This window comes from Mauremys reevesii, linkage group 9 (assembly GCF_016161935.1).
Source record: "Mauremys reevesii isolate NIE-2019 linkage group 9, ASM1616193v1, whole genome shotgun sequence".
Taxonomy (NCBI): Eukaryota; Metazoa; Chordata; order Testudines; family Geoemydidae; genus Mauremys; species Mauremys reevesii.
Genome location: NC_052631.1, coordinates 25,759,441 through 25,785,090, shown reverse-complemented (window position 1 = coordinate 25,785,090; position 25,650 = coordinate 25,759,441). Strand labels below are relative to the sequence as shown.

General features: G+C 38.5%; 1 protein-coding gene across 13 annotated transcripts in view; it reads left to right on the top strand.

The window, feature by feature from the left end:
• The first annotated feature begins 6,691 nt into the window (after nt 1-6,691).
• Nucleotides 6,692-25,650, top strand: part of MBNL1 (muscleblind like splicing regulator 1) — a 197,739-nt gene continuing 178,780 nt past the window's right edge. For 4 of the 13 annotated variants that reach the window (XM_039488868.1, XM_039488869.1, XM_039488865.1 and 1 more), the window contains exon 1: nt 15,091-15,305. The gene's annotated coding sequence lies outside the window, so the exon portion shown is untranslated. Of the gene's footprint in view, nt 6,978-15,086; nt 15,306-25,650 lie in introns of those variants that run through there. The other 9 variants (XM_039488863.1, XM_039488858.1, XM_039488862.1 and 6 more) reach the window with 6 other exon arrangements.

The following is a 25,650-nucleotide window of genomic DNA, read 5'->3' as shown; positions in this document are numbered from 1 at the left end:
TTTGACCCTCCTTTTTATAGTTTAAACATTTCCAGCTGAGAACCAAGAGACAAAGAATCTATGTGGAAGGATGTTCCCTGCTGGGTTTTTTTTCCAATCTCTTTGAGCTTCCTTTGTTTTCCCTTTCTGCTTGATGACTCTATTTACTGCTTAAGTGCAAATTAAGGGAAGAACATATTCCTTTGTTTAGGACTGATTTGTTTGCCAACTTCTGCTGGGTGGGGTTATGGGGTTTGGATCACATGTTAATAGCGTCATACAGGGGAATCTTGCAACTCCATTTATGCTCTTTCCATGCATATTTTATCAGGGTAATACTGACTAGAAAATTATGAGTTGTCAAATGATACAAGGCATACCCTGTACAAAGATTATTACAGTAGTGTGTAGGGTGTGAAATGAATATAGGGGTGTATTCCATCACAATTTCACTGGTATAATCCCTCATGTGAGTAGTGTTATTCCAGAATAAGAATGTCCACAGGGAAGGTTACACTGGTATAACTATAGTGGTATAATTTTAGAGGTAGCTGTACCAGGAAATTCCCATGTAGACAAACCGTTTAGTTAAATCACAGGGCCTTGTGTGTAGTCAAGGCCCTAATCTTGCTGACTATCCCCCACACATAAACTTTTCTCATGCGTGAAATGTTGTTGAAGTTCGTGGCACTATTTTCATTAGTAAGTTTTACTCTTGTGATAAGGTTTGCAGGGTCAGCCTCTTTGTTTTCTTAAGTAATTAGCAGTCGATAACCCAATTTGTGTTCTGGAATTGCTGTTTTTATTACTTTATTTTATGGATACCCTTCTAGGATATAGTCTCATGAGGGTTGCAGAATTTAACAAGCACATCTAGAAACTCTGTTGATTCAATGCTGGGTTTTGGTATGAACTGTATATGGAGAAAATACCAAGGATTAAAGGGCTCTTTAATTTCCAGCCTGAGATCCTTGTTGTGCCTCCCTTTGTTAGATTAAAATCAGATAAATGTGGGCCTTATTTCTAATTTGAATTTTTAACAGTGAGGGTGATTAACCATTTGAACAAGCTCCGAAGGGAAGTCGTGGATTCCCAAGTTCTTGAAGTCTGCAGATCTAAACTCCTGTAGATGCAATTCTGAAAAGATATGCTTTGGTCAAACACAAGTTATTGGGATCAATAGAGGAGTAAATGGATTAAGTTCTATGGCCTGTTATACGCAGTAGGACAGACTAGTTGAACTAGATGGTCCTTTCTGGCTTTAAATCTGTTAATCTATGTGGACATCTACTTCCTGGAACTGATTTTCTTAAACTCCTACTTTTCAGAAAATTGCCAGCAAGACAAGCCAATTGGAGTAACTGGAAGATAATTTATACAGGAGGGAAAATCTAGAAGGGCTGACTCTTCAGTGGTTGCACCCTGCTTGAGTTTTACACTTGAATTAGAGCTGGGTGAAAAAAATTTGCGCAAAACTTTTTCTCCCCACAAACTAAAAACAAAATATTGTTTACTTGATCAGTTTGCCAAAAAAAGAGGGGGGAAATTGTTTTTGGTTGACCAAATTGAATTTTATCAATTCGGCCACTTAATTGAAAAATAAGTTATTAACACAGCTCTATTTGTAGACAAAATCCATGCTGAAAAATGATGCATACAGTAAGTTATGTTAGTGCATGCTCCTTGAAAACCATGGGAATACCTGTGTTAGGAGTGGCTTTGAACCTCTGTGCTGGCATACCTTACTTATCAAGGCAATGTGTAGTACCTTAATCACAGGGGAAAGATAAGAGTGTACTGAACCAGACAGTAGTGATCGGGGGGGAAGAAAATCTCAAACTTGGTGGCCTACTTATCTTTCAGTGATTGTAAGGTAAAAGATTAGACATTAACATGTCATCTTTGGAACTGTCCTTTGAGATAAGAGCAGCATGCTGAGATGCTGACATACATCAGCTGCCCAGACCCCTTTGCAAGCAACTCCAGGTATCTAAGATTCTTTGTCATTGCAGATCAGTCCAGTTTGCCTCTTAAGCAGTTCAGCCTGACTATACAGCTTTCTAGGATTTGCCTACCCCAGCGGGCTGCATATATTTTCACCTTGATAGGGCCCTTCATTAGTAGTATAGAAAGCTATAAAAGGAGAGCTTAATTCAGAAAAAAAAGGAACCCCTCCATATTTAATTATAGAGTCAAACCCTAAACTCACAGTATGACTCTCTTCCAAAGTCTGTACTGTAGGGCAGATCCTCAGCTTGTATAAATCGGCCTAATTACACCAGCTATGGAGCTGGCTAAATAATTCTGAATAGTGCTGCCTTTCATTAACTCCTTTTATACCAGGCCTGTTAGAATACCCAGAGATTATCCTCTTTGAATCTGATCCTGACCACTGAAGACTTTCATTGACATCTGCGAGCTTTGGATCAGGCCCTTAAAAGCAAATCCAATATTCCTAGTGGAATGGGGAGGTACAGAGGGTCACATTTTCTGCTGATATAACTGCATTGAAGTCAGTGGAGTTATGCTAGCAAAAAAATTGGCCAAGAGCATCTATCTAACTATGTCACTGTTCACAAGAGCACAGTGACAGAAATAGGAAGCATGGCCAAAGATACTTTAACAGTTAAATTAATCAAGCTTTTAGTGATATAAATATAAAACGATACAGGGTATATTGTGTTTTTCATGCAAGTCAATACCCTCTTCTCGTTCAAATACATCCTAACAATCCCCTTTTGAAAAGTACATGAATAATAAAATTTAAGTAATAATAATAATTTAAAATAAAACAAAACCCATCTGCCCCTCCCCCACCATCTACATTATTTCCTCTTAGGACTTTTCATTGTGGTCTATCTTTTTAGACTGCAAGCTTTTGGGACAGCCTTTATCTTTGTGCTTTGTACTGTTTTTAGCCCATTCACAAAATCAATAATAACAAGGGATCTCTAAGTGTTTCACTTAAATGATTATGTCTCACAACTTAAATAGGAAATATTTAACATCATCCCTTGTAAACAGCAGTAAACGGAGGCAGACAGAAGTTTTTTGACTTGCCCGAGAGCACAAAGTGTGGCAGAGCAAGGAGCAAAAGCCATGGCTGCTGACTCAGATCCAAGCTCTGACCATTAAACCACATTGCCACTCAAACATCTTTTTAATCAAGCTTCTTTAAAAGGTCCTAACATATAGCTTTCATAATATTTTTTGTTTGGCTTTGTAACTGGATGGATGCCAGTTTGTAAAGCATCACCTGATTTTCAACAGTGAAATAGAAAAACTGTGTAATACTAGATGCCAACAATCTAGTAATTTGAACCTCGCACCTCCTGAAGAAAACATTGTCTTGGACACCTAATCCTTTCGGAATTTACAGTTAAACCCCTCTACCTGTGAAATAAGAGCAAACATTTATTATAAATACATTGTATGAAGAAGCCTATTTATTTCTACTGTACATATAATTTCTTGATAACAGGTACCTGAAGTAAGGCATTCCTAGCACTCAAAATATTCGGTGAAAGCTTCAAACCACCTGCAAGGGTTAAAATAAAGCTTATTTTCTTCAAGTAAATGGGCCCTCATGGAGTTCTGTTGAAGGCGATTCGTCCCTGATTTCTCTTCTCCTGTTCTCCTTTGGAGACTCTCCTTTGGAAACTTTCCCTTGGATATCCCCAAATACCCACCCAGGCTGTTTCCACGGCACGGTGGGGATTTGCACAAATCATAATTAGTTAGTAACAACATGGATATGCTTCCTGACCCCTTCCCCATGTGCAACCCCCAAGGCGCTGCTTCTATGAGCGCCAGAGAAAGAGGGAAATGATGCGGCAGAAGTGGCATGTCTTATAGCCCATGTTTTTGGCCCTATATCTTGGATCTCAGTTTTGCTGGTTATGAATGACTAAATCTGGTATCTTATATGAATGACTAAACGAGTAACTCTGCGGGAGTTACTAATTGCACTAGTGTAACTGAGGAGCATTTGCCATATCCACAGTGAAGAAGTCTTGCAGGCTACTTACCCTTTTCAGTTACTGGAATGTTTTATGCAATGCTACATCAGTCTGGAACTCTGTACATACACTTTGCTGTAGCCAATACTGCAGAGTCCTGTAGCTAAATACATGGATGAACTGACTTCTTCTAATCACAGAGACTGCGTTTAGTGATCCCTTGTAGCAACATGATTCTTTATTGCAGCTAAACCCAATTTTTTTTAAAAAAAGAACAGATTTCAATCAACACATTCTGCCAGGAGATCAGGTTTTGGTATGTGGGCACATGTCTGCATGGCGGGAAAAATTTGAACTATATTATGGATTTTCATTCTGAATATTCCTTTTATTATGGTATCTTATACCCCCGATGGTCAAGCGGGGAGCTCATGTGCAGGAGCCTTCATGTAACAAACCAGCATTCTGATATGGGAGGGCTAGAGAGAGACACACAGAAATCTGAAGAAAGAACAGGTCCTTATACTGCTACTAAAGAAATAAAAATAAAGCACCTTTGTGACCTGGCATGCTTGAAAGAGGACAGCTAGGCATCTGTTTCCTTCTCTTCCATCTCCATAATAGCCTTGCCTCCCTTTCTAGTTTATCGCTTAGGTATTTACACTCTGCTCACCTCCATGGTATCTGTGGATGGGGTGAAGGAACTTCAGCTGGTGTCCCGTTTGCCTGACGCAGGTGATGGCTCTGTTTTGGAGTTACGTTCCCAGTGCACAGCCCCTTATATTCAGCTGTGGAGACCAAGCATGTGCCAGGTCTTCCAGTCATTGTGTTCAAGAGCCTGTAGGCAGAGGCTATGGTTTGGCAGCCACATAGTTGTTATGTAGTTGGCTATGATGACGATTGATGTATTTGTATGATAGCAATTAAGGAGTCCCAGCCAAAGGCTCCATTGTACTATTGTACTAGGCACTGTACAAACCCTTAATTAGAGACAGTCCCATCATGAGCCAGTGTAATTAGGAAAGATTAGCAAAGTGAGTGAGTTTTATTATCCCCATTTTATGTTACAATGAGGAACAGAGAGATTTGACCTGCCCAAGGTCACATTGGAAGTTTGTGGCAGAGGCAGGAATTGAACCAGATGTCTCAGTCTAGCACCTTAACCACAAGACCATCCTTCTGTGTTTGTGGGAAGTGTTTTCAACCTCAGGTTATAGAATATTAGGGTTGGAAGGGACCTCAGGAGGTCATCTAGTCCAACCCCCTGCTCAAAGCAGGACCAATCCCCAGATTTTTACCCCAGTTCCCCAAATGGCCCCCTCAAGGATTGAACTCACAATCCTGGGTTTAGCAGGCCAATGCTCAAACCACTGAGCTATCCCTCCCCCACCATAAGCATATGTGTAGTGCTGAGCATCTTCAGAGCTATGCTAGGATGCAAAGATCCAGCCACCGCTACACTCTACTGCAGAATGCAACAGGATGAGAATTTGGCAGCTGTGTTGCCATCTGCAAACCAATCACCCTCACTTTCACCTTACCCTACAAGGCCATAAATCCCTCCTACTGGATGGGAGAATGTTGAGGAAATTTAGCAAGGAGAACCACACAAAATTCCCAATGGAGTGGTCCTTCCTCACTCCCCTCACTCCAGATTTTTCCACAGGAGGCCAACATCTGGCTCTGTCATTGTTTATTGTACTCTGTATTCTTGCTCTGGAACTCAGCAGAACATCATCATTTTAGGTAACATCCCCTTGCACTTGGAGTTTAATTTAAAAGTCTGTAGTTTTATAAACCTACTTAGTGCCAAAGACATTAGATTGCCTGTACATATTATTTCCCCTTTATAAGTAAACAATAAATATTTGCATACGTTTACAAAGAAACAATAGTTTTCACATCGCTCCATATTTTTTAGACTGAACAGTGAAAGCATTAATTTTGTTAACTCCAGTAATTCATTAGGCTGCTGTCCATCTATTTGTAAAAGTCTTGCAGAATTAGGGTGACCAGATGTCCCGATTGTATAGGCACAGTCCTGATTTGGGGGGCTTTTTCTTATATAGGCACCTATTACCCCTCGCCCCCATCCCGATTTTTTACACTTGCTATCTGATCACCCTATGTAGAATTCAAGAAGTGAATTCATAAGAGCGATGATCAGTTTATTCAGCTAATTTTATAACGTCTCAAATATGGCTGCTATACAAATGTTTGCACTGGAAGTAAGCTGTCATTTGTGCAGGGAGCCCAAAGACTATAGTAGCTGTAATACAAATACAAAAGAGGTTTGAATATAGCTTGCCTGCAAAAGTCTGTCATATTTAAGACTTTGCACCTGCCCTGTGATGTTGGTGGCTGAAGTAGATAGTAGCAGTTTCAGTTTTGCAAGGCTTTATCGGTTGCTAACAGACAGCTCTTCAAGAGGAAGGAAGTACCAGACCTGAGGACAAAAAAACAAACAACCCCCCACCATCACCACCAAGTTTCCAGGAACACTTGTTGATCTTCTTGCCAGGCAGGGCAAGTCTGTCTTTTAGACCAGATGTTAGTCGTGAGATTAGCAGTTAGGCTAGACACTAAACATTTTTAACTGGTAGATTTTAAAACACAAGACCAAGAGATCGTTCTTTTAATGTGAACTGTACATGTTAAGTTACAGTAGCTGCTTTAATTAGGGATGTGGCTTTAAATACAAAAGTACTTCCTCTAGTGTCTTTTTTTTTTTTAATAGCTGGAAGTAATTTTTGGGTCTTTAAAAAACACATATGCAAACCACAGCCAGTTGCCATGGTTACTACTGTATGCTAATGTGAATAGCTTATTTCACATTCTTAAACCTATAGGATTGGGGAAGCATAATTATTCTGGTCTTTCACTATTTCCCCTTTAGCTAGGCCACCATCCTTCTACTGCGAAGAAAGAATGTTGTAATTAGCCCAGAGTGCACAGCAGAAGAGAGCTCTTCGAGGTGGTTGTGGCTGTGTCACTGTATTAAGCAGCTTTAAGACCTAACCTACACTTGAGGCACAACAGGTAAGAACTGAGCTCTCCCATGCTTGTTTGATTGTGTAAGTTGACATTAGAATTATGGAAAACTCTACTAAGCTTTAGTAAGTAATTCTGGAAGTAAGTAATTCTGGACTGTTTGTATTGACTGGAACTTTGTCATTTCGCAACTTGGTGATTTATATTAACTGACTGAAGATTTTAATAATAATATATTAGAGACAAGAAATTAGCACTATCTGTTTGGAAAGGAAAGTTTTTTTGATGTGAAAACTATAACTAACTATATACTTATATTAATTTTTATATCAGAACTGAAAATTTTACTTGTGGATAATCTGTTTAAATTATATTTTCCAAACACTATTTGCAAATGAAGTCCTGCTCTTGTCATTTAATTCCTGTGGGCAAAACCGGGCACCCATGCAGAATCCATCTGGGGTTCTGGACAGGCATAGGGGCCGCCTGCATGATCTGACTGAAGGATCCCGGCTTAAAACAAACAAGCAAGAGACCATTTTGGTGGCTTTTTCACTGAGCATTATTTTTGTCTCCCTTGTATCTTACTTTTCTCAAACTCTCCAAGCAGTGTTCTGATGTGTTTAAACCGATGTGCTGACTGTTTCACAATTGTTTCCACTTTTACTACTTAGTAGTAGTATTTGGAGTATAGTTTTATATTTAGGATGGGAACATAGCTGCCTTGAGGTATTATTATAGGGTTATTTTATTCCTCCTTTTCATAATGGGGCTAAATCCTGTTCACCATTCCTTTTGACCCTAATGATTAAGTGGCAGGAATAAGGTAAGCGGGAGTTAGTATGAGATGTAGATACTGTTCCAAGTACATTTGTAAAATCTAACATAAATTAAAAAGACATTAATCCCTTGGCACCTGAGCTCCTGATTTCCTGGTATGAAATATTTCACTGCCAATGAATGTCCCACCAGTGTTTGGTGATTAAATACTGTGTTGGGATGAAGCCAGAGTCCACCTGGGCTGAACTCTTGCACTTCTCATGACGGGAAGTCAAACTAAATGGAAGTGGACCCCCTGTTTCTGACAGCTGAATTCCAGCACTAATTAAAGAATAATAAAGAAATCACCTTCCCAGAGAACCCAAGGGATATAGTGTATAGCATAATTATGCACTATAATATTGACAGGGTGCACTTTGCTCATTTATATGCTTGTAGACTAGTGGACATTTATCTAAACATTTTACTACTTTAAAAAAAATTAATTACTGTTTTCCACCAGTCACTTGCAGATGCAGTTTATGTCATTTAAATATCTAAGAATCTGCTTTATGGGTGCTGGTCAGACATTGCTGAACATCAAATCTTAATTGTCATAGTTAACTCTTTAAGCTGAATATGTTTGTAAAGAGATAATCAGTGTAGACACCTGAGCACAGGCATCATGTAAGAGAAACATGGGCAATGAAGCATTTAAATTGTAAACTCTTTGGAATAGGAACCTTGTCTTCATAATTGTCTTTCTGAAGCTCCTAGTATTCTGTTGTAGAATAAAAAGTAAAGAATTAAAAATGAGGTGAGTCATGTGTTCTTATACCAGTTTGTAATAAAAGTGTGCAGGACTGCACTGAAGTAGACCGAGAGACAGGAGTGGAAGAAGGGCACAAAGGAGGTGGTTAGTCATCATGGGGCATTAAAGGGGAGTGAGCAAAAAGACACATGAGTAGAGAGGTAAATTGGAGCAGAATAATTGCCAACTTTAGAGATGTTGGCAATAAGATAAATAGCTGGGTATACCCATCTTAGTTACATCTAACAGCTAGATATTTCTTGATTTATATTAATATGTAGATGAAACAACAAATGACAGTCAAATGTTCTACCCAGATTTCATATTGTAGAAATGGGAGCAATTAGTTTACTTCAAAATAATGCATCCAAAAGGAGAGAAAACTGCCTCCGTTTCTAGACAAAGGGTAATTATGATATATTAAAAAAAATAGTGCACAGATCTAAATTAAGTTTCTTCAAGACACAGGTATAAACAGGTGTTGTAACTTAGTTGGAAAATAAACAGTCAGGAAGCATGCAGTCAGCAAGGTTTTTTCCTCAAGTGATTACATGTCAGCTTTTATAATAAGGACATCAAATAAACATAAAGGAACAGAAAACTCTCCAACTAAGCTTTCAAGTTCTAGGACCCTTGGTGTAGTGCCTGACCTTCCTGAAAGCACTCTGCTTCCAAGCAGCTGTTCTGATAGACCTTCATCAGAGCACCTGTGAAAGGGGATTAAACTGTTACTGAGGTTAACTGATTATGCCTCTGCAACCTGTCACAAGGAGTAAACTAGTACACATCAAAAATTTAAAGGAAAGAAGCAAAGATGAATTATCAGTATTAGTGACAGGACCTACAACAGAAGGTAAACTCTTAAGAGAGCAGAAGGAAATAGGATTGGTTGAATAGATCCTGTTATTGGTCTTCGAGAATCAATACAGCAGAATTCCTAATCAAAATTGAAGAGAGTGAGGTAACAAGGAATATATGGGAAAATAAGGAGACAACCTATTGAGTACCACTGAGAAAAAAACAGTACCACCAAGTCCTGCTAATTTAATCGGAGAAAGTAGCAAACCGCTTTGGCTTGTGCAAAGAGACTGAGCAAAAGTACCAAGAGGAAGTTGTTTTACACGATGACTTAAAAATTTCAAAAAGTCACAAAGGGTAAGATATGCAAATAAATAAAAAATGTATTAAACAGCTGCTGAGTTACCAAGAGAGGAACTATTCTTTTCCATTTATAAGGTTGTATGAAAATATGCTCAGGTCAGTTGGATCTGAGTTATAACCAGCACTAGTCAGAATGAGGAAAGGAAATGCTGATGTTCAAAGGAAAAGGCAAGGTTGAGACAGGCAAGTCGTAGGTGATGTACAAGGCAGAGGAGCCAGCTTTTCCAGCTCATTTGGTGGAAAACTTTTGTAAGGATGAAGGAAGTGATCAACAGCAATAGAAAGGGGTAAATCAAAATGAGATTGTTGTGGGCTTTCAAAGTTTGAGACCTACTATACTCATTATGCCCTATGGGTACTTTGTTCTAATCTCTATTTTTCTTATGACTTGTCCATGGATAGTCCATGGGAGACACCTCTGGATCCACTTATTTTTTCCTCAAGCAAAACAATAGCAATATTAATACTTGTAGCTAAGACCAAAAAAAATTGGTCACTGGTGCCCCAAACTGAAGAAAAGGGACAGAGATGAAAATAAATGTATGGCCCTGAAAATGGGAGATTGCTCTGTGAAAGGAATTCATCAGGGCACCACTGCATGATCCACAAGTGGTAACAGTATACAGCTGAGTGTGTTGCTGTGGTAACCAATCACTTCGAGTCAACAGAATCTAGTATGGGGTTAAAATTCAGAATAGTAGGAATAGAGGAATGATCAAAATGCAGAATAAAAATAATCAAACATCATACAATACAGGTGACAAAGTCATTCAGAAAGCTACTCCTCAAATTTTTCTAAATAAAAGGAGTATAGGATGGCTTGTACAATAAAGGGCACTGAAAGGCATTCAAAAATGCAGGGGGAAATGTGGAAACGTACCCACTACATGTTATAATAGCTGAATTGGTCTAAGGTAATGACCTGAACCTTCAGCCAGAAGTAAGGACCAGACCAACATTACCTAAAATGATATTAAGGACTGTTAATGACTTAAACCAGCAAAACTAACAAAATCTGCGTTAAAGCAGCCACTTTGTCGGGGGTTTCTGCCTAAAATAGATATTGCTGCAGTCTCAGAATATTATAATATAAATTCTGATGTGAGATTTAGTCATTTTTGAGGTTTGTAATTTACATGCATCAACAGAGTTTCTTTTGTTCTATTTTCCTTTATTTTAAAGAAACAAAGTTTAAGAAATCAAATTCTCTTCCTTTTCCAAGACTTTGCCATAACCATACATAATAAGTTTACTTATAAAGTATCTCCTTTCCCCCACTTGCTACAAAGACCATTCTAATACAATAATGAACTATACGTATGTCTTTGAGTGTATACACACCTATTCTTTTATATATATTTGATAAACGACTAGACAACTTCCTACAAAAATGGAAAGTAATAGACAAATTAAATAGCATTAAGTAATTTAAAAACAATAATCATATAATTAAAGCCTTTACATTTTAAATATGCAAGGCATTATAAAATATACAAATTATGGCCCTGATTCATAAAGCACTTGACACACTTTATGTGCATGTGCTTAAGTGCTTTGCTGAATCAATGATTACATAAGTTTATGCATTCAAACCATTATGGGATACGTTTGTTCTGTTTTTACAAAAAAACCCACTCCCTGAAAATCCACTAAAGATCTCCACTACGTAGGGCCTGATTCTGCTCATTGACAGTTTTGCCATAGACTTCATTAGAAGGAAGATCAGACCTAAAGTGGACCTTAATATGGCCCTGCTGATTTTTAAATCCGTGAATGGTAAGGACCCTACCAATATTAAAGACCTCTGCACTCTGACTCCACCTTTTGTCTTTGACTAATTGGCCTATCATTTAGTTGAGTGACACAGACTGTAGAGATACAGAAAATGTTACTGTACTGGCTATAAGGTCAATGTTTTCTAAATTGTTCCCAGGGGGCACAAGCAGAAATTAAGTTTGAAAATTGGGAGGAAATAAAGGATTTTTTTAAAAGTAAGTTTTTAAAAAATATATCTATGTATCCATTTAAAATGACTCAGTCACAATCAGTAAACAGATGCAATATTTTGAAATGAGTTGCTAAATAAGATGTCATCTGGAAAAAGTGAAAATACCTTTGTTTTTTCTAGCTGGAGCATGATTTCTAAACTGGTAGCAATGCAAAATTAAGATAAAAGATTCTACCATTGCTTTATTAAAACAGTAATTTGTTTAAGCAAGGAACTTAAGAACACAACTTACCTGAAGCATGCAGGTTAGTTACGGAAATTACATAAAAATGGTACCCTTTTTATTTTTAAGTAGCCTATTATCTTAGAATGGCTGGGAATGGAGTAGGATGCATGTCCTAAAAAAAGCAGTGCAGATCAAGGAAAAGGGTAAAGCTGCATAAGATTCCTACCTGTGTTTGCGTCTTAAATACTATTGTGATGGGCAGATTAAATGGATGGCTAGATGGGTAGAGTGTGAATCACCTGAATAACTTCAGCTGGTTTCCCTCTTTCAAAAAATAAGTAAATGCCAAAAAATCCGGAGTGGAAATTTTGACATAAATTAGCTTTAAGTTATGCCATGTATTTATAGTTAATTGTGGGTGGTGCCAGAAGAATTCCTGGGTTTATATTTATCACACCATCCCTCTGCCCATCAATAAATACTTACGGTATTTACATATCCATACAGTCAAGTTTTCAGAGTCAGACACCCAGTTCCATATTTGGACATTCAAACTGGCACTGAAGTTCCCTATGGCTTTGAATACATGCTTCAGAATGAGCCACCATGATCCAATTACACATAAATAATATGGGGAGGAGCGGAAATCATGTCTTCTTTTGAATAATCATGATGAACTTATGCAATAGCCCCTATATACTATGATGTTGGGTGACTTAAAAATGAATCCAATAATAAAAATAGCTTCTTACGGCCTGATCTACATCTAAAACTTAGTTTTAAAGAAACTGGTTATGGTACTCGGGTGTGAATTGGGTGAGAGACATATTTAAACTGGCCTAAGCCGTGGTATAGACACAGCTAGGTCAATGGAATAATTGTATCAAGCTACCGCCTCATGAGGGGGTAGATTTACTACAGCAATGGGGAAAAAACCTTCCGTTGCTATAGCAAGTGTCTGTAGTACAGCACTACAGTAGCATAGTGTAGACATACTTTGTGTTGATGTGAGCATCCAAGTGTGGAGCTGGGTGCCCTAAAATAGACATTCATGTTTGAAAATTGACTCCACAGTCAGTCACTCAGACATTTTTATATTTCACATACAATATGTGTGATACTGCACAAGCCACTTACACTAAACTCTCTAGGTGAAATGCTACCCCCATGGAAGTCAATGGCAAAACTCTTATTGACTTCAAAGGTTGCACCCTTATTGTGTGCTGGTAAAATATGACAGTACACAGCTTTGTGAAACAGAATGCTGTCCTATTTTAAACCACTTGGGGCTAGACAGTGTCTGACTTTGTGCGAGTACATAAAGTTTGAAAGGTTCAAAAGGAGAATGATACCATGGTGAGGTTTAAGTTAATTTGTTGGGCCCCATAGCCCAGGTTCTAGTTTGGATGTCTTAGGTGTTGGAGTAATCCTTGGGGTATTTAGTAGGTAGCTGTGGCAGGGCTTATCTGCTTCTTCTATGGTCAGTGGCGAAGAATGAAGTTGTAGCTTTTTTGGTAATAAATTGATTCTCTGGTGACATAGTCAAACTAATTCTGCAGTAACTAAGACCTTGATCTATTCAGGAAAATCCTTGTGCAAATGTGGAGATCTGATTAAATCAACTGGACTCTGCATAGGAGCAGGGACCAGCCACATAGATTGCTGTGTCAGGGCCTTTGCTAGAAATGGTCAAATGGCAATTTTCATCAAATGAATAATTTTTTGAAATTCAGGAAATGTTTCAAATACAATATAAGAGGAGTAATTGCTTTCATTATTCATCTTACTTACTCTTTACTCATGCATGAGGTAGTGGCACCATTACGCTATTTCCTGAAACCTAGGGGCAGTGTATTGACACTTGTAGGTAGTGTTACTCTACAATATCATACAAGATCACTGTAAAGATTATTTTCCCTTCTCTAATGTGCTGTTCCCTACCCCAATATTACCTGCACTTGCTCTCTTCAGGAGCTATGGGAACACCTAGCTAAGATCCAGTGGCCCAGAAATAGAAGCATACACAATGCTCTTTATTCACACTGAGGAAGAATCAAAAGAACTCTTAGTGGAAAAACAAAACTTCACCTTCACCTTGATTCTAGTTCTGGAGTGGGGTGACCATTTTTCCTGTTTCACTGAATGTGGAAAGAAATGTGTGTTTTATCTCATAGAATTACATTGTTGAGTTTTCGGGGGGGAGGGGGAGAGGGGGATGTGTGTAACACCCACACAGACCAACATAAAATGGATTTAAAAAACATCATAAGTACAAACTGAATTAAAACCTCCAGGCCAAATCAAAGTTTATAATGACTGGTAAATTTAGGGAGAAATTGGGCTTTTAGCTGGAGTTCTTTTTGTCATTTTCCTCCAGAATTATTAAAAAGGTTGGATCATGGTACACACTATGAATTAGAAAGTGTGTGTAGTGGAATACAATAAGGCTAAGGGTGTGATTATTTAAACAAACAGAATTTTTTTTGAGCCCTGGAAAAATACAGTGAAATGTTCCCGAGACTAGGAAAAAAGGATACAATCAACAACATCTACCATTTTTAAAGTTTTTGTTGTTGCCAGCATCTGTTAGGTTGTGAATAATTTTACATTATTTGTTTGTGCAAAAAATGTTGCATACTTGCAGTGGGTGCTCATACATACATTTCCTGTAAATTTGCAGAGATGAAGCCAATTGGTTGCAACAGAAAGACAGTCTTTTGCAGACACCGTGCCTGTGCTTAACTAATCACATTGGTACACTGTACAGTGAATTTTAAGTAGCAGCACTTTACTAAGCCGGGTAAAGTCTGAGAGCTTGGTTATATTCTGCATCTAACCTTCAGTCTAACCTTGCAGCCTGATCCTCACTGTGTCGTTGAGAATCTTTTTAAAAAGGGATTTACTCATTGTCTGAACAGAGGGTCCATCGGAACAGTACTGTGCATGTGTCACATCTTCACTATAGTTCAGAGGTTGTAATGTTTTACATAGAAAATGGAATATACCAACACTAGCTTTTAGGGGATGATTTTTATCCAGATACCTTTTTATACCACATTTGTGTGACTGTTCTGCCAAGTAATGCCAGTCTGCAGTGGCCCACGGGTCCGTATTTGGGTCAGTCCCTAGTGTTTCACGAAGGCAAAACGCTGCAGTAGCATGAAAGCATTTTTTTTTTCCTTCCCCCTTTGCATTCTTAAGGCTCGACAAGTACGCCCAGCGCTTCCTGGTAGGTTTTGCTGAATGGGGGAGGGGCGGTGCAGGCAGCGACGGAAACCAGACATTAGCGATAAGAGTCTGCACTGCTAGATGCAAGAGTCTTTTCACTGCAGCTGAGTGAGTTGTGGCTATCATCATGCTTCTGTGACAAGTTCACTTTTCCAGGCTTTTGTCATCTTGTAATAATGAATCCCACAATGCCTTGGGCAATCTGTCCACAGGCTGGTTGCCTCTGGAAAAAGATGTGAGGAGGTAAGTTTCCATTTCCACAGTCTCTCTCTCTTAAATACAGGCTTTCTATTTATGTAGTTATTTTCGCTGTGCAAAATGTAGCTGGCTGAATGAGGAAGTGAGATTAGGCTTTCACTGACTTTCAGTTTATCAGGCGGGGGCTGGGTTACCACGGTTTATGGTTTCATATCACACACCATCTATAGCTGAACAGAAAGCGGTGGGTCGCAGTTGCAGTTCTGCTTAAAGCAGCCTCTTCCTGTGAGTGTTCTGCACGCCCTGTCACATCGCAGGGGGGTTTGCAGTCCTCAAAAAAGACAAAAGAACAAAAAAAGGCGGGGGAGAAGGAAGAGAGAGACTAGGAAAAAACAAACAAACAGGTGCATATAAAGTGTCATAATCGCTTAATGATCTTTGTTTGAAGGGAACACAAGAGGGAACAGCAGGGGCTCCTAATCGCTTGCAAAGATTTTTCAGAGGGAAAAATTCTCATCCCTTCTTCTCAGTCTGCCCTCTAGCTTGGTTTTCATATGGGCCAAATATGTTCAGGGAAAGGTTAATTCTCTGCCTACTGCACATAAATTACGCATGACATGTTTAGCTGTGTCTCCTTATATGGAGAGTGCTGTATTTCAGTACAGTATGTCTTTTGCCAAGTTTGCAGGGTGGAGGACGCCCTGCATAAGAGGTTCTTTTTATTTATTTATTTATTTATTTATTTAGTCTGTTTTGTAGTGCGTCACTCAAACTGTAAGAAAAGTGAGTGCGCACACTGGTGAACAGGATTTTTTTCTGAAAGTTCGGTTTGCATAGCACCCATTCACTAAGAGTGAAATAAACTTAAAACCACTACTTTGATTTTGATATTCATTCAAAGAAGGAAATAATGAGTCTTGTTTTCTGGAATTTGTTAAGATTAGCACTATGCCATAAGGAAATATTTTGATACAAAATTCTGTAACAGTAGCAATGTGGTGCTGATTCAGTTTATTTTTTTACCTTCCAACTAGTTTACTGTCATTTGGGCATAGAGAATCTAATGGAACCAACTTGTACTTTGAAGCTCTCAAGTCCCATTGAAAATAATGGTGCTTCTAAATTGTAAATAAAACAGTTACATCGTTTGGTCTACCAGAACTGAAATGGTAGGAATAGCTGAAAAGTTCAGTAACTGTGTATAGGTATATAGGTACATGCATACAAGTGCACATTATATCTATACAGCAACATATTAATATATATAGTGTGCATATGTAATACAATGTATGTATGTATATAAACTCATGCACACCTAAATGTCCTGGTCATATTTAATATGTACACATACATACATGTATATATAAAATTATTATAATCCTTTGAAAATTATCAGGTAAAGAAAAACTTAGATCTATCCAAGTTATTTCTAGAACATCTGTCAGTGCAATATATGCCAACATAATGGATAAAGGAAAATCAGTTGACATAATTTATTAGAACTTTCAGAAAAAAATCTTTCACACATCTCAAGGGGCTACTAAGGAAATTAAAGTCATAGGGTAGGAGGGAAAGTACTGTTGCAGATTTGAAACTAGCTTAGAGGTGGAAAAAAATTGGAATAAATGATCAGTTTTCAACATGGCAAAAGGTAAACCATTGTTGTTTCAAGGTTACATACTAGGGCTATGGTAGTTCAATATATTATTAGTGACCTGTAAATTAGTAAATGACACAATTTAGGAAAGACTAGAGAAAACTGTGAAGAACTTCAGAGGGATTTAATAAATCTAGGTGAATGGACTGCACATTGGCAGATGAAATTCAGCATGGTATTGTTAAATGTACATTGAAAGGAACAATTTGAATCATTCACACACTTTGAGGTTCTAGATTAACCATAACAACTTTGGCTCAAGACTTGAAGATTACTGGGGACAGCTTTTGTATGAAAGCCTTTGTTCAGTATACAGTATATTTTTTGACCAACAAAACAAAATATTAGGATGTATAAATAATGGGCTAGAAATATTATAATGGCATTTTATATTAATCAATGATGAACCTTCACCAGGAATTGTGTATTTGGTCCTGGCCACTTTACCCCAAAAGCATGTAACAGAAGCAGGAGAGGCAAGTGACAGACAAATGATTGGAGGCACAGAGAGACTTCTGTGTGAGGACAGAGTGAAAAGGTTCAGTATGTTTAGTTTAGATGGAAGATTAGTAAGAGAGGACATGATACAAAATAATGAATGAAATAGGGAAGATAAATTGGTTTTTCCTTTACTAGGAACATGAGAAGAAATAATCATTGAAATGGAAAAATTGATAAACGGAAACCCTCTTTTTACACAATAATAATTAACCCATGGAACTTATTACTGCAAGATATGATTGAGGCCAAGAGGTTAGTAGAATTCAGAAAAAAATGAGACACTTCTATGGACGATGAGGACTTACACAGCTACATTTGATAGAAAAAAATCTCCTGTTTTTAGAAGGATTAGGAAGAAACTTCACCTATGAGCAGGTTATTGGGATTTATTTGCGTTTTCTGTCTGGTACTGGCCGCTGTCGGAGATAGGGTCCAGCACTGGGCATTCTGTTGGTATGAAACAGTATGACAATTCCCATGTTTTTTGTAGATGACAGTGAAAAGTAAACTGTATAAAGTGAATAACTGCTTCTGCTGCCATTTAAACCAATGGCAGAGCTCCTGATTTCAGTGGAAGTAAGACTGGACCCTATCACATTTAAAAAAAACCAACAGTGTCAGGCTACACCCTTTAGAGCAAAATATATAAGCACATGCATTATATATGCACTGAATTGATGGTAAATCTGTGCACTCAAGCTCAGCAAACACAAAACCTAAAGTAAATGTTTATGTGATTATTATTTATTTATTTGTTTATTTTTATGGTAACATCTACAGTGGGTTAGGCAGTTTGCAGACAGACACACAGATAACAAAGCTTGGTCCCTCCCCTAAGGAGCTTCCAGTCTAAGAACAGAAAGACAAACAAGTAGACAGGTTAGAAGAAAATGGAACAACAAATAACATTATACGCTGTGTAGTTGTAGCTGTGTTGATCCCAAGATATTGGAGAGACAAGGTGGGTAAGGGAATATCTTTTATTGGACCTCACCACCTTGTTTCCCTAACAAATAAAGTTATCATTATATGCACTGTAGTCTGTATGGCAGAAATGGGTCTTAAGGAGCAGCTGTGTTAAGGATGATTGTCTTTTACTAAGAAGCAGATGAGTTGGTGGTTAGGGAAGGAGAATTATGTGGAGGTTGGAAGTCCAGGACAAAATCCACTCCTAATCCATAGGTGAGGCATAGGGAAATGCAACAGCTCATGGCAGAAACCGTGCTTTTTGGGGAAGTTTTATGGTCTGTGTTATATAGGAGGCTGGACTAGATGATCATAATGGTCCCTTCTGGCCCTGGAATCCATGAAACTCTATGGTTGCTAAAACAGCCTCTAGGCTGGAATAGGGGGCATAGTCCCTGTACACCTTCTCTGTGGGTGTGAAATTCTTGATGTAGTCCTATGTGGGGTATAGGATCATGACTAAGAGGTGAATATAGCTGAACTGCTTAGTAATAGTGGCCATAATGTAATTACATTTAACATATCTGAAGGGTAAAATACAAAAGAAACCCATCACAGTAGCATTTTTTTTTAAATGGGCTCCAGAGGCAATCCTGGATATTACAGGCCAGTAAACCTAATTTCAGTGCTATGCAAACTGGTTGAAACGATATTAAAGAACAGAATTATCAGAAACATAGATGAACGTGATATGTTGCAGAAGAGTCAACACAGCTTTTGTAAAGGGAAATCATGTCTCACCAATCTATTAAGAATTCCTTGAGGGGGTCAACAAACGTGGACAAGTGGAGATAGTGCACTTGGACTTTCAGAAAGCCTTTGACAAGGTCTCTTACTAAAGGCTCTTAAGTAAAGTAAGGAATCCTGGGGTAAGATGGAAGGTCAAAGGTTAGGAATAAATGGTCAGTTTTCACAGTGGAGCGAGGTAAATAGTGGGGTCCCCCAGAGATCAGTACTGGGGTCTGTGTTGTTCAGCATATTCATAAATGATCTGGAAAAGGGGGTAAAGAGTGAGCTAGCAAAGTTTGCAGATGAGGCAAAATGACTCAAGATAGTTAAATCCAAAGCAGATTGTGAAAAGTTACAAAGGGATCTCACGAAAGTGGGTGACTGGGCAACAAAATGACAAATGAAATCCAATACTGATAAGTGCAAAGTGATGCACATAGGAAAACATAATCCCAATTATACATACAAAATGATGGGGTCTAAATTAGTTGTTACCATTCAAGAAAGAAATCTTGGAGTTATTGCTATTGCTATTGTTATAGATCTTTGAAAACATCTGCTCAATGTGCATCAGCAATCAAAAAAACTAACAAAATGTTAAGAACCATTATGAGAGGGAGAGAAAATAAGAGAAAATATCATAATGCCAGTATATAAATCCATGGTATGCCCACACCTTGAGTACTGCATGCACTTCTGGTTACCCCATCCCAAAAAAGATGTATTAGAATTGGAAAAAGTACAGAGAAAACGACAAAAATGATTAAGGATATGGAACAGCTTCCATAGGAGGAGAGATTAAAAAGACTGGGATTGTTCAGCTTGGGAAAGAGACAACTAAGGGGGCATACGATAGAGGTCTAGAAAATCGTGAATGGTGTGGAGAAAGTGAGTAGGGAAGTGTTATTTACCCCTTCACATAACAAGAACCAGAGGTCACCCGCTGAAATTAACAGGCAGCAGGTTTAAACCAAACAAAAGAAAGTACTTCTTCACACAACCAGTCAACCTGTGGAATTTGTTGCCAGAGGATGTTGTGAAGGCCGAAACTGTAACGGAGGTAAAAAAAGAAATAGATGATAAGTTAATGGAGGATAGGTCCATCAATGACTATTAGTCATGTTGATTCACGGATGCAACTTGATGCTCCAGGTGTCCCTAAACCTCTGAAACTGGGACTGGACCACAGGGATGCATCACTTGATAATTGCCCAGTTCTGTTAATTCACTCTGAAGCATCTGGCCGTGGCCACTGTCAGAAGACAGGTTACTGGGCTAGATGGACCATTGGTCTGACCCAGTATGGCTGTTCTTATGTTCTTATTGTAGTTTGTGGCCAGTATAAGAGTGACCACAGTGGCAACATTGCTGCCTTTTCTTGAGTCATCTGCAGAAATCCTTCTTCATGCACATCCCTCTCCGCACCTTCACAGAGGTGTTCTAGAGTCCATCAGTACCACATTAGGGAAGTGCAGAGGCTCCCTTCACTCCTGTTTTGACAGCTGTATTCTCCCATATAATGTAAAGTCAACAGTCTCTCATCTTATTATTGTGTATTCGTGCCTATTTCCAGCTAAACTTGGGAAACTTGAACAGTAAAATTTGTAAAAAATGAAAATATATTTTTGTAGCTGACAAATAATTCAGGCTTAATTTGGTTTTCATTTCAGTGAAAGATTCAAATTGGTTTTTATTTTGCCTTTTATTTTTCCCTTAAATATTACAATTTGTTACTCAGGTAAATTAGAGACCTTCCACAACTAGAAATTCTCCATGTTATCCTGTTTTGAGTCTGTTTTTAATTTTGTCCAGTTTTGTAGCTATAGGCAATAACACACAAAAAAGTGCAGTTCACTGTGTGATCACTAACTAACACTAGTTTAGTGATGAATATAAAAATCAAGCTGTAATCTAGCCATTATTCTGCCTAGTCTAGCAAGAGGAAGGACTGAATCATCAAGGAGGCTGGATTCCCTTTTCATCTCCTACACATTGAACCCACACTGACCGGTATTGGGAGGCAGCTTGCACTTCTACTGACTCTTGTAGTCTACGTTCTGTGAATAAATTGGGGGCGTTACACCCTTCCATCTTGCATACCTTTCACGAGCTTTTAAAAATGTCATCCTTTGTGGAGGAAGGGAGGGCCATGTTTACATGCACTTAATATTATTCAGTGGAATCCATCCTGCAGAGCAGGGAACTTCTACTGGACGGATACATGTTAAGGCCCTGGGACTTTAGGTAGTCTGGGTTAGTAGTTTCGCAGTAGCACTCTCTATTAATGCTTCAAGGCTTGCTCGCTCACTTGCACTTTAGATCCATGGAACTTAGAAGCTTTTAAAAGTAAACTTGATCTACAGGAAAAGGGGATTGATGTTTGCTAAATATGTGCTTCATGTTAGACAATCCTCCAAGGAGCGTTGACCTGTGAGAATGTTACTCAGAGGGGCCTCTGAAAGTCCAGGAAAAAGATGGTTTATGGACTCAAAAATACTAATCCACAGAAAGGAGAGGTGGGCAAGATGTAATTTATTGTAGCCAGAAGGAGAATAATTAAAGAGAGCTCCATGTTTTCTTGTTTTGTATGAGGTTATAGCAGCCAGTATACAGGCTGAACACCTCCTGTTCTCTGTTTTTATTTGCTTACAAGTACTGCTTGAGTTCTGCTTCTGGATAGTTAATACAGAGATGGTGATAACACAGGAAAGACCTATAATTAGGAGGATGAGACTTAACACCTCTTGATGACCAGAATAGTGTATGATTGCTACTTAGGAGCTCTTTGGAGAAACTACAACTGTCATTCTCCTAAAAGAGCTAAAGCCAAGACAATCATATATATTGGTATAAAAATAGACCTTGCAGTAAATATTCATTCTCTTCAAAGGCTTAATATGTGTTTCCCCTTGCTTTATGTATATGTTAATGAAAATGCTATGAAGATTGCTGTAAAGAAATAATGTTACTGTTAGCAAAGGCCAGTGCATTGTGATAAAACTGGGGAAAAGTCCTTTCTTTTTTAAAAAGATCTTCTGTGATCTCTAGATGTTATCCAGATTCATCCAATTTTATTTAGTACTGTATATTTTCACTCCTGTAGTACAGTGGCATTATAGTATAATATCAAAGAATGGGTCTAATCTGACATTCTCTTACTCCTTCTGAGTAAGGGGTCAGTGGAAAGGGCATAATGAAATTGTATCTATGCATGAGTTATGCACTTAGATACTGTAGTGAAGCCTATCTGTCTATTAGAGACGGGAGTCTGAGCTACAAGAATTGGATTGCAAAGTACTAAGATATTCAGATCCCGGATTTTGATTTGCCCAATTATAGAGGTAATAATGGTTAGCCATGACATTTGGTTTCCATGACCAGGCACAGATTCATATCCTCTCTCCCTACGCAGGTCAACCATGTTCAGATCCAGAATTTTACATGCCATCTCCTATGTTAGTGGCTAGAGGGATGACTAAGCTTCCCATGCTTACATGGCTGCTCACGTTACTGCTCCCTGGGGACCATGGAGACTGCTCACTGCTGCTCATTGATACAGACACATTTTAAAGTTATTTTTCTAAGTAATTCAATAAGAAAAACAACATGAAAAGAACATTTTCTTTCTATTAGGGCCATGATTACTTACCAAAGGCATAAGGATATGTCTTCTCTTTTATTGCCGTCTTCATGACATTTGGCATCTGTTTTGCCACCAATATACAAGTATTACTCCATTAGTGTCAATGGGAGTTTGTGCATTTAGTAAGGGGAAGAGCTGAGCCCATTACTGCTATATTTGGTTTGTGATGCAACTTTTAACATATGTCTAGTTGGTAAAGGATTATAAATTGAAGAGGTGAGGATTTTGGCACGACATGTCATCCAGGAGTTTAGATCCTGTTTTTGTGTATTAAAATAAATAATAAATACTAGCGCTTGCCCTGGTATCAAACTTCTTTTACCATCAGTAATCTGCATAGGATAGCAGTATGTGGGCATCTCCTTATTCAACATTTTGTTTAAATACTAAGGAAACTAACTAATCTATTTTTAAAATGTGTGCTGGTTAATGCTGGTAATGTTTTTCTGCTGTTCCCTGAGGCATCTCTGAAATGTTCATTCATGTTTTCAAAAGAAGCTGTCTTATTACACAAGATATGTCTGTGACAACTGTCAAACAAACCCAACCATTTCAATTGTATATGGTTCTATAGCATAAATACATCAGTGATTCTGGGCATATATGGCTCCCTTTGAAGTCAATGTACATTAGGCCTTTAGTGGATAGTTTCTGTGAGTCCATGTATTTATTTGGTTATTGTTGTAATTGTTCAGTGTACATCAAACTCATGATAAAATACAGGGATGTATCAGGAAAATTATTTTTCCACTGAGATAAATTATTTTTAAAAAGTTTACATACTGTCTGCTTCTATATCTCTGAAATATTCCCTCAAATTATGTTATATACTACATTATCACTACAAAAGATTGCCTGTAAAGTCTGACTTTAGTGCAGCAAGCTGGGACAACTGTATCTTTAAAAAAAGATAGTTAATAGTTTCCCATGTATATAAATGCAATATTTCATGCTCAGTATAAAACACAAATAAATAAATAAATTAGTGTTACTGTTCTAATTATAGCTTGTTTTCAATGGGATGATTGCGACTTGATTTTAATTCAAAACATCATTAGCAAATTTAAAAGATAAAAACATTTCTAATGTCATTAAAATGTTAAGTAACTTTACTGTAAGATTAGTGTAGGGCTGGATTAACACTTCCTGGATTTAAAAAAAAACCAACAACTGCAGAAGTGAGGAAAAAGAGGGGCAAAAATTGACACTTGTTCCCTTAAAATGGAACAGGTTTTGAGGACCAAAGAGTGGACAGGGCTATATGACTACCAGCCATCTGTTCTACGTCCTCACATATATTAGCAGTCACTGAGATGCTTCTTCAGTCTAGTCACCCACAGTCTCCCCTGGCAGCACTGATTCCTCAGGAGCCATGTTGTTACTGGTCAAATCACCCACAACTTTGCACTAGCAGCTCTGAAGAGAATGTCTCCAGAGTTAATGCTATGCATATGCAAGTAGTCATCTGGGGACTATGCAGTGGAGGCTGGTTCATTCTTAGCTACTCGCTTTAAACCCCTACTCCTAAAGTCTTCTGGAGACTGATCTTCGTGGTGCACCTGTCGATGGCAGGAGTGGGCAATGCAACAGAGGCAGCGTTCTACCCCCTTTCCTGCTTTCAAGAGGAATTCACCTTGAGTTGTCTCCTCTTTATGGGATTTGAGGGAATTCTGTGCCGTAGGGTGGCCTGATCCTATGAGATTTGCATGGCTGTACCCTTACATTCTCACAGAAGGTCTCTAAAGGCAGTGGCGTTATCATCTGTTCATACAGATATGTTTTTATGGTTGGGCCCTTAATAGCCAGTTTAAACAATGCTAGTTCTTCTGACTGTTGAAGCTCTTAGTCATTGCCAGAGAAGTGTAAAGGTGCCTTAATGTAAATTAGAATTCAGCCCACATATCAATGAATTGTGTGTGTGTGTATGTATGTATATGCTCATGCATTTATATATGTGAGATTTCAAGTTTTAGTCTGTGATATACAGAAGGTCAGACTAGATGATTTGGTGCCCTCCCTCCCCCAATAAGGGATTCATAGAAAATTAATATTGTGGGACACCTCCAGTCAGGGCCGGCTTCAGGAACTGTGGGGCCCGATTCAAATGGGGCCCGGCAGTGGTCCGGGTCTTCGGCGGCACTTCGGTGGCAAGGGGTCCTTCACTCGCTCTGGACCCCCGCCGCTGAAATGCTGCCGAAGACCCGGACCGCCGTTGGGTATGTAAAAAAAAATTAAAAATTAAAAAGGTGCCTAAGGCGCGGGGCCCTCTTAGGTGTGGGCGGGGGGCCCGATTCCGGGGAATCGGGGAAATCGGCCTAAAGCCGGCTCTGCCTCCAGTGTAAAAGCAAGCTGGACATAATTTTGTATTTGAATCAGAACCAATTTTAGTATGATAAATTACACGGTGCATGTGATTTAAATCACTAGTCAGGAATACTTGATTTAAGCATGGATTTCTACATAAAAGTGCATTCTTGTTGGTTGTTATAACCTTAATACATATTCTTCACAACTCAGAGATAGATGCAACCCAAACTGGGTCTCTTTTACGGCCTGCTGCCATTATAGATTTTCCCTTCCAGTGAGAGAATGCTATGGTAGATCTCAAATCAATCAAGGCTACACTCAGAAAGACCTCAAGACTTCTGGAATATGCTGCTCAAACTATTTCACTTTTGTTTCTGCTGCCTGTCCCTCCTTTCTCACATTTATCTCCAGACGTCTTCCCCTCCTCCAGATCTATTCCGCCCCCAACAATCTTCTATTCATTGAACTTTCTGAAACTTTGCACTTTTAGAGAGAGGTAAGGGACTGACTCTGTGTACACAAATTTGCGGAGGGACAGTAGGGATGAGGTCCGTTATTTCTCACCTCTATGCACTATTTATTTATTT